General features: G+C 46.9%; 1 long non-coding RNA gene across 1 annotated transcript; it reads right to left on the reverse strand.

Moving 5' to 3' along the window:
- Positions 1-2,091: 2,091 nt before the first annotated feature.
- Positions 2,092-9,744, reverse strand: LOC134522857 (uncharacterized). The gene is made up of 5 exons (XR_010073152.1): positions 9,572-9,744; positions 4,762-4,871; positions 4,262-4,507; positions 3,921-4,049; positions 2,092-3,729 (listed from the first exon to the last, which is right to left on the reverse strand). It is a non-coding gene; the product is annotated as an uncharacterized LOC134522857 (long non-coding RNA).
- Between the last annotated feature and the right edge of the window lie 485 nt (positions 9,745-10,229).

Below are 10,229 nucleotides of genomic sequence, written 5' to 3' on the forward strand. Positions count from 1 at the left end.
AAAGGCATCGGCTCAGCTCTTTCCTTCACTTCCCACGTTCTCTTTTCAAGCTGAAACGATACGGTTATTTCCGTGGTTAAATATTCATTTTCCCTTTTGCTTTTATGTCACAGAAACGCCATCGAAGGATCAGCAGGAAAAACAAATGGCTTAGAAAAGATTGTTTGGCCTGAGGAAGAGGTGTCCTCAGCATAGACTCAACTGCCTTCCCGGATTTACAGGGCTTTCTTTGGTATTTAATAAAGATTGCCGTTCTGACAATAAAGAGAAACATCTGCTGCCTTCTAAGTGTCTGGCCTGCTTTAACAGCCTTTATTTTTCCTTCTTAAGAGAACGGTTTGGACTGATTAAGACTCAGGCAAGTATTTTATACTTTGATACTTCCCAAGCTTGTTGAAATCTTACCTGAAATCTTAAACAAAAACAAAACCAAAACCAACACTCCACCAAAACAAAATACTACATTAAATGAAAGTCTGGAGGACACATGAAGGCCCAGAGACTTCAAAGAAGCACTTTCAAGACTAAAGACTGGTTCTAAAGACTTTTATATTGCTCCAGCCGCAAAGGAGGCCTTCAGATGGGGTCTGCACAATGTGCTGCGCTCAGGCGGGGGCTTCGCTTGCACAAAGCTCTGCTGCAGCCCAGGGGAGTCCCGGTTTGTGTGCGCGCACACACGCACAAGCCTCATGAAGACTAAGCAAGGGTAAGATCTCCAAGCTTTGACTCTGGCTGATCTTCCGCCCAGCCAAAGAGCAAAGCATTCACGAGCTAGGTGCTGCCGGACAACTTAGAGATGTCATGGAAGAAACTGAGGGTGCCCCAACCCCTGCAGAACTGGGTCTTCAGAGTGAAACAAGATAAGTTTTCAGTTTGAGGAATGATAGTAAATACAGAATAAAGAAAATAAATCTGAGCTGATGTTTTTTACCACATAAAAATCTCTGAACAGGAATCAGTGCAGACCTGTTGGCTCCAAGCATGAAATACCTGCAGGTAAATAAAAATCCTTATGCCACATGTATTGCCCTAGGTTATTCCTCCATGGAATACTGAAAAAGAGGCTTCTTTTAAGCTTTTTCACTTTTCATTGGCATAAAGGAAAGCTGCAATTGAAGATGATAAATGTTAATGTTGGTAAATGCACTGTGCTGGGCAAAGCCGTGTACTACTCAGGCAGAGGATGGCTCTCTGTAAAAGCCTTTCAGCAGTGGAGATGAACCCCAGCGGAGACCAGGCTTAGGGCAGGTTTGATGCTGGCGCACGCTCCAGCACCCCATGGGGACTAGTCATGGGGCAAGGGATTAAGCACAGGTAGCAAGCGTGTGCAGCCGCTGAGCTGTGGTGAGAGACAGTCCTCACGCTAAAAACCCACCACCTGAATAGCCCTGCTCAGCAAAAAGAAAAAAAATCTTCTCCATTTCAGAGATAGGGAAATGATGTGCTGCACTTCCCCGCACAGTTTAGCCGATGCAGTTTAGGAATAATCCGCCTTGCTTCTGCTAGCAAATAAAAAAAAAAATAATAAAATCCTTGCTTCTACTTAACCAGAGCTTCCAGTTGCTAGCAAATAAAAAAAAAAAAAAATCCTTGCTTCTACTTAACCAGAGCTTCCAGTTGCGGCAAAGCAGGTGGTACATTTCGCAAATGTGCACCGGGGATTAGGTTGGGACCACTAAACTCCTTTCACTTGTATGATAAGAGATAGTTAATGCTCAGGTCTCCAGAGGTACACAGCAGATGCATTCCCCCCCACCCCCGTTGCCCAGCTACAGCCCCTCCAAGCTGTGAAAGCCCCAGGCACATCACCCCCCCCACCACCGGCACCTCCTGCACACAGGCCCTCTACGTTTTCTTTCCCCCAGTAAAGGTCCCTGTGTTAGCACAGACATTTAATTCATTCCCATGCTATAGTTCAACTGCTGAAATCATGCGCCAGGACTAGGGAAGGACACAAAATGTACAAACCAAACCCCTGTCAACGTCACATCGCCCAACCACAACCCACTTCTCTTTGCAAAGAAGAAATGACTCCAGGTCAGCTTCTGCACAGCTGGTTTATTCAGCCAAGAAAGTTGTTAGAGCAAATCATTAAGAAATAATATGATAAAACACAATATTAGCAATAACTGCCTTTACCAATGGGCCTTTGAATGAGACGTGCTCGGTGTGCTGCACGTGCCCCACTTGCTGTCATTTTCTTGCTCTGAACAGATTTGCTGAAGATTTGAGCCCTAATCTGTGCAATGTAACATTATCTACGGCGTTTGTGTTTGTATGCTGATCTTCTGTGGTTAGACGGAGGCTTTGGCTCCCGGGGGACTCCCTAACACAATTTGATTGTGTCTGTTCCGAATAACTGCACACTAGTTTTTTTACATAGAGAAAAGGTTTTGTTTTTCTTTTAAAAAAACAGTAATAAAACCCCCGACTGATTCTTGGTGCCTGACGCTGATGCTCGCCCTGGATTTTAGAAGAGCAAAGCAGGAGAAGCATCCACCGACTTTGCCAAAGGGCCTCATCCAGGTGCCCAAAAGAAAGCACACAATGTCTCTGGTCGCTGCTGTACAAGCTGCTCGAGGGTGTCTGTCCCGCAGCTCTTCTCTGGCAACACCAGGCTGGGGGAAGCTGCCCCGGCACCATGTGAACTGCAAGCCACCCCCGGCAGCGCCTCCTCACACCAGCAGACTGCACGGTCAGGCCATAATTCATACACGATGATGGAGACAGTCAAATTACGCCGAGCAGGGAGCAGATCCTCCGCTGATGTAAATCAGCGAGAGTCAACAGGGCCCATTCACACACCAGCCCAAAATGAGACGTCTCTGAATCGCTTTGCGCTGAAAATGCAAGCAGCCAAGCACAGACCCTAAACTGTTCCCAATTAATGTTGGGCTTCTAATATGCTCAAAATGGAACAGTCCTTGTCTAGGAGCGTTATCCTGAAAGGGAAGACCACCTGCCACTCCTATGGTCACAGTCTCCCTTTTTCTTTATCTTGGGCTTCTGACTCCTTAATCTGTTGTGGAATGTCATTTAATTAAGCATTTTCAGGGTTCACTCTAGGCCGTGGGATTATGCTGTAAGCAGGCAACGCTGGCCTGAAGTTGCGATAATTAAGGCCACGAAGGACAGCTTGGCACATTGTCTAATCAGGGAGCCAACATAAATATGCCAGAGCTGGTACTAAATATTTCCACGGTAGAAGCACTCAGACTCACTAGAAGGGGTTTCCCCTAATCGTACAAGGAATAGAGAAATCAAAGAGAGGGCATTTTTCAGTTAAAATAAATTAAAAAGGGAAATAGAAGAAAGAGATTAGAAACATCTCGACACTACAGCTCCTGCCCAGGTTTGTAGCCTGTTAATAAGGGATTACTGAACACTAGAAATCGGAAGAGCTGGCCAGTGCATGGCACCGCTGTCTCTGCTCCCCAGCTCCAAACCAAACCTCAAACCTCTGGACCCGTGAGCAGCTCTGCAAGGCCAGACCCCCCCGCCAGCAGGACTTCGTGCAGTTGTGCTGACCAGGGGGAGCTGCCGGCGTGCCACCGTGGCCAGCTGTGCCTGTCCCCTAACGTGCACCCAGCTGAAGCGGAGCCTGGGTCAGGGCTGCAGCTGGTGCGCGCTGGCGCCTTCCCACCAGCTCCACAAAGCAGCCACTTCCTTCCAGCGCAAGGCATCTCGGTGAGCGGGGCAGCTGGGTCCTTAGAGCACACCTTGGGCAACCTGGGGGAAGCAAAAGAAGAAACGGCCTCGCCAGCATGCAGCTATATTCACTTGCCACACTGCAGTCATTTGCTGCCCATCGATGTCTCTAGGAGGCTTGAGTGCATTCAGGATTCACACAGCAAAACCACCTCCTCCCTCCGCACTGCAGATGTAGAGGCGTTTCTTGTATTCCTGCCCTCACTTCTTACCTTCAGCTCCAGCTGAGTTGCCCAGACTGCTCCCGGGGCATCACCTCTTCTCCTAACTGTTCTCCAGTCTCTCCTTCCCACTCAGTCCTGCGCTCCACACCATTAGATCGTGTGGATTCAGGCAAATGCCTGTAGAAAGAGACAGAAAGCCTCAGCATGTGAGCACTGCCCACCTGGCAGGTTTCCACGCTGGTGATACCCAGAGGCCACCCACCGCCCCACGGTGATACCCATCCACTCCCAGCCTAGAGTTCCTTCATGGGCAACACCTTCAGGCGTTTTCCCCTGCTCTCTACTCCTCCCGTGGGATGGGAATTTACACAACGTGATGTTTCTCTTACTGATAATCCTGTTTGCTTTCCCAGTTTGCTTGGGCTTCTTATAGGCTGACAGAGGTTTGTTTTATCCGTCAACATGCTTAAACGCAGCAGATGGGTACAACCAGCTCAGCTACCTGGTTGGAAATCTGTATTATTGTTATACTATGAATGTTTACAGAAATTTCTTTGAAAATTAAAAAGTGTGACAGTGTAGTTTTGGTTTCAAGAACTTCTATTGTTTCCAGTATTGCTGGACAGGAACAGCTCCTATAATAAAACAACAGAGGTCAGGGCATTAGAAAGGAAAAGGGGGAATGATGCATTCAATTAAACCAACATGAATACGAAAGGAAGCAAAAAAGCCCAGTTTTAAAAAAAAAAAAAAAAAAAAAAAAAAGAGAGACAAATAGGAAAGAGCTGTATATTCTAGGCCTAATTTCAGGTAATAGTCTGCCCTGGCTGCTACACTGCAAGTTTTCCGGGACAGGGAGGAACCTGTGTGTCCCCTGATCGTACAGCACCTGGCACAACCAGGGCTTCAGTCTCTGGTCAGATGCACCAGCAGATCGCACAGCTGCAATCCAAATGAAGACTTGCAGGAACCAGGCCGTTCTCCTCCTTTTATGTGCACCTGAGCAAAACACAAAACAGACTTGAAATAAGCAATATTCTTCCTTCTTGTTTTCTGCCGAGCAGGCCACGGAGCCGATAGCTTCAGGGCTGCGAGAGCAGCGTTTCTTCCCCCAGCGCCTTCTCATTAGAAATGTCTCCTGAAACACGCTCAGTGTCATATCCATTTAGTGTCAGGTGACAGGCATTTTCTTCTGTAACATTCCCTTTAACAGTGGTATTATTACTTTTACTTGAGTGCTTTGATTTAAGCCACAGGAGATGTCACAAATTAGTGTTTACAAAACTTAACACGAGGGGGCTGTCAGTACTTGCTTGAAGACACGGATTTAGACGGCTGAGACCCCATTGCGGAGGTAGCAGACTAATTACGGGAGCCAAGGTACAGAAGGATTCCAGACCTAGGTGCCATCTCAAGCAGAAGTGAAATTAATGATGCTCAGAAGGCAGCTCAGAGGTACATTGGACCAAACCCGCCCCCCCCTTTTGTAGTTTTTTTTTTCTTTGTTTTTCTACACACAGTGCAAAAGGGATTTAAAAGAACAGAGTGAAAGAATGCAGCTCAGCTTGGTAACTGCCCCATCTGCTTACAACATCCTGACGCTGCCCATTAGATACACGGACACACTTAAACCGTGAGCATCTCTCAGCTAACCTTACTCATAAAACGGTGCTAGAGTTCTGCGTTGCAAGGAAACACACAAGATTCCAAGAGGGCTTGAATAAATAAATTGCCTGGTGATTCAAGAAGAATATACATATTCTTCTATGACCAAAGAATTAACTGATAGTACCTGTTAGTTGGGAGATTGTTTTCTAGCGGTTAGCTATCCAAGTGGAAGAAATCTGCTTTGCATTTGGGAAAGTCTGAAAAATATGTTTAATTGCTATGACTAATAAACAGTCAGGAGAAATGCAAATTTTATAAAAGTGTGATATTCAAAAATCCTTCAAAGTAGAAGTACAGCTGAGATCAGTGTGCAGAGGAATGCCGAGTATCCCTTAGAAACAGAGCTCTCCTAAGAGGCCCTTCAGCGAAGCAAAGTATACCCGTGTTCACCATTAATGAACAAAAACATGCCACTAAAACCACATTGGCATTAATTCCCCAGCAATGAGGGGTTTTATACAAGTGCAGACTTCTTTGTGAAATGAACACACCATCTCAGAGCCACCGATGTAGCGGAAGGTCCCATCAGAAATCTCCTCTCCAGCCTTTCATCATGATTCATTGCACCACTCAGTGCAAATCACAAGCTACAAAACTGCATTATCAGTACAGCTCTTTTTAATCAATTGAAGGTACTGATGTTTAAATATCTCCTGCGCTAAAAAGCAATTGCTGTTTAGACCAAATTCTTTTTTTTTTTTTTTTTAAGAAATCATTATAACGTTCTCATAATTGCTTATCTCTCAGAGGAAGATAACACAGACACAGCTGCTATTTCAAAGGACATTTTGTACATGTAGCTCAGCCATATCTGAAATACAGCAGAGATTCTCTCTAATTCAGAAATCTATTTATTGCTGACTGTGTCGTGTGACAGCGTCGTGGCCTCAGTTACACTCCCAGCAGAGGTATTTATACACCATGATTTGCCTAAGGACTGCTTCCTCCGCCGGGCCCCCGGTCAACAAAACATTGCAATAGATGCTCAAGATCACGCTCGAGTGAGTTACCGGAGAGGGCTGAGCATCTCTGCGCTGCCTTTGGGGAGATGTCTTCCTCTAGATGTTCCTCCCCTTATTTCTCCCAGCTGGCCACACAGAGCACCTCATACCTGCCCCACCAGCCACCTCTGCCTGGCGTGGGTGGGATTGACCCTTAGCATCGCCCCCACACTCGCGCTTCAAGCCGCAGGCCTCCCTCTCTAATAGAAACCTCAGGAAAGTCTCTGTGTGGTAGATAAGGTCACATAATGCTGCTGGGGTCAACAGCAATCTCTATCTATCTGGATTTTAAAGAGGAAATATGACCTTGCCTTGAAATTGAATATCTCCCTTGTCCGCAGGTAACTCAGCGCTTCCTTCTCCTATAGCAGGGGATGTTTTCCCCACCCAACGACGCCACGCAGCGAGGCCACTTCTCTGGGGTGCTCAAACATGAGTGGCCAGGACCAGGACAGTGCCTACAGATAAATACACTCAGTCTTATTATCAGTGGGATACTGACTCCCACAGGGTCCCCGAGAGCATCTCCCCCACATTTGCATCCCTCTTTTCTGGGTGCCTGGCCCCGTCCTGCCTCTCAGGCTGCACCCCTGTATGCAGCAGCATCCCCAGAGCACCTTCCCTCTCCCACCTCCCCATGGCGCAGGCTAACTCCATATCAGCACCCTTTGATGCAGCATCTGCTCTAGCAAGTACACGGAGGCTCTGTGAAATTGCAATTCATGTTTCGGCCAGTGATTAGGGACCCCAGAGCCTTCCAGGAGCCACAATTACCCACCACTAAGGGCAAGCAATTCATTGCCCTTAGTCTGATGTGACCTGAGACACAGATCTCCAGCTCTGTAGTACACACTCCTCAAGGCATGGACCCTGCCCGAGTGACCAAACCCTTCCTCCCATCCTTTCCTGCACGCAGGAGCAGAGCTAAACGCAGTGCCCAAGCACCAAATCTGGGAACTCCCAAGACACGGTGGACCATCAAGACAATCCATCTTCCATGTAGTACAGGCCATAGAGCTTCCAAAAATTAATGCCGGTGGAAAACCGGAGGCATCTCTTAGGAAAACTTACCTCCTGACACTACTATTGCTAGTACTGGAGAATCCACCAGTACTTGTGTTGTTCCAATGGTTAATTACTGTCACTTTTAAAAATGTGCACCCTTTGTCCCCTGACAGAAAGCTATGCCAACAAATTAGTCAAGCTAATCAGTGGCCTGACTCACTTCCTCACATCTAAGAACTGGAGAAAGATGAGATAAAATACATGGGTAATACAGGTTCTAGAAAGCCACAGATAAAAATACCCTGAAAACTAGGTTAAATTACCAGGACGATAAAGCACATTAGAAAACAGGAGGGTATGAATCAATAATTCACATTTCAGAACAGTTACTCAGACATTTACAAGAGCTTTCAAATGCCTGTCTCCCTCATCCCTCTCCAAAATCTGACCCTGACAATGAACCCCAGCAATTTCCTCAGAACTGAAGTAATTCTTACAACCCCTTGAAATTTTGCTGTACAGGAACACAGCAAGTGAACGGAAAGAGAAAATATTGTGGGGAAGAAGGGAGCCAGGATCTCACCTGATTGCAATTGTTTTCACCAACACAGTATAGTGATTTCCCACCACGTATAATTTAAATAAACTCCTAATGCAGCTCTACTGCTAAACATTGTACTTAATAGCACAAAGGCTCCCTGACGCCGTTAACACAGCTGGACTGCCAGCTCTGAAATGTCAGCTTTCTTCCCTACATTGCGAAAGCTCTACTGTTAATTTTGACATCTGGTTTTTAGTGAGATGTATTTCTTGCAGAGCAAATGCACACTGACAAATCTGGGGCCCTCTGTGTATTTTGGTAAATTGCAATCCATTATGAATATATATCTTCCTATAATGAAATGTTAGCTTTGCAGTTGTAATGCAAGCTGTCCAAGTATCTGGTGGGAACATTTAATAACAATAATATTTTGCTGAGGATAACACAGCTACCTCATCTAGGTATTCCTAATACACTCTCCTGGATGAGTTTTCCCCCCCGATACATTAACAGTTTAATAGCACACAGGTGAAAGCAACTAGGTGATATTGACATAAAAAACCGCCCTGGCAGCTTAGAGCCTCTCTGCAGAGGAAGGAGAACATTGACATATCTGCAGCGGTTCCCACAGGGATCTTGCTGACAGCAAACATCATGGATCAAGACAGCCCTGAACAGACACATGGCTCAATTACTGCACACCGCGCACCTCTGAGTGTGGTTGGGGGGCCGGGACGTATCTCCCGAGGATCGGGGGGGCTGTGATGGGTGCACTGAGCGTGTCCTTCCCGCGGGAAAGTAAACAAGGCTGGTGGGAAGCATTCCCTGCACTTGCTTTTCAGCACTGCAGAGAAAAGTCCGCAGTTTTTTAGATTATAAACTATTTTTTTTTCCTCCATTTAGCCCAAAAGATTCTGGACACAAAATGAGCAGATCCCGACTCAAAGGATCTGTCCCAGAGGGATTATGCTGAGCGTGTGAATGGCATGCTTGAGACAGGGATGCCACAGGAGCACTGCACTCCCAGGGCAGCACCGGGAGCCCAGGACTCTGCCTTCACAAGCTGCTGCCAAGAAATTCCCCACCAGCAGCCAAAGCGCTGCTTGCCCTCAAGGCAGGAAAAGTACTGTGGGCTGCATTTAGGCCTGACCTAAACCGAGATCCACTCGCATCAGTTGGCTCAGTTTGACTTGGCGCTGGATACGTATCCCAGTAAATCATCTCCTGTCAACAGGACAACCTTCCAAAGGACTTAGTGGCAGTCTGGTGGCACACTCCCCAGCTCCCTCCTGTTTCAGTGGGGCTGGCTGAGTTCCGCTGACCTAGATGAATATCTGGTGACAGAGACCATCAGCAATGCTAAAGCGTAAGCCTCCAGCAAGCAGCGGGTCAGCACAGAGCTGCCCTCCCCAGCTGGAAACGCTGCTCCCCCCCGGTCCTTGCCCAAAGGTAGCGGTGGCCAAAGTCCCAAGCCAGCATCTCACCTCCACGCTTCAGGAGCTAGTCAAGAGCATGAGGTCGCGGTGGTGTACTTCGGAGCTGGAGGAGAGATGATAAAAACCAGAGTTGAGATCCGTATCGTGCGCAGACCCAGATAAACCACCGCGCGCAGGCAGCGCTGGTCTGGGGTGCACACACAGCAGCCCAGGGAGGGGGAAGGAACCACGAGAGCACCCCGGGAAGTCCAGCTGACTCAGCTGCTCAGAGTTAGTCAGAAGCTCTCTGGGCACAAGCCAGTCTGCACATCCAAAAGCAAGCTGCAGCACGGCAGATGCAGCTCTCAGCGGCACGCTGGACGCCTGGCTGTCCCCTCTATTTGGCATCACATTCTTCCGCTGTGTTGCAAAGTTATTTAACTTAGCCCAAAAACTTCAGGAACATCTGACTCTACCTGATATCAAGGATTCTGTCAGGAAAAAAAAATAAAAAGATAACAGTTGAGTAAATCATAGCAAGTTATAATAAAAAAAAAAATCCACAGTGGGGCCTAGACACCAGATACACAGACCAAAGAGATATTTAGACACAAGCATAATTTGTAATCCCATTCATTTCACAAGAATTGCTCTCCATTTAAAATTACATAAAATAAAAAAATTATAGCATCTAGAAAGAGAACCTCAAAACTCATTAAAACTTTTG

Source organism: Chroicocephalus ridibundus, chromosome 13 (assembly GCF_963924245.1).
Source record: "Chroicocephalus ridibundus chromosome 13, bChrRid1.1, whole genome shotgun sequence".
Lineage (NCBI taxonomy): Eukaryota > Metazoa > Chordata > Aves > Charadriiformes > Laridae > Chroicocephalus > Chroicocephalus ridibundus.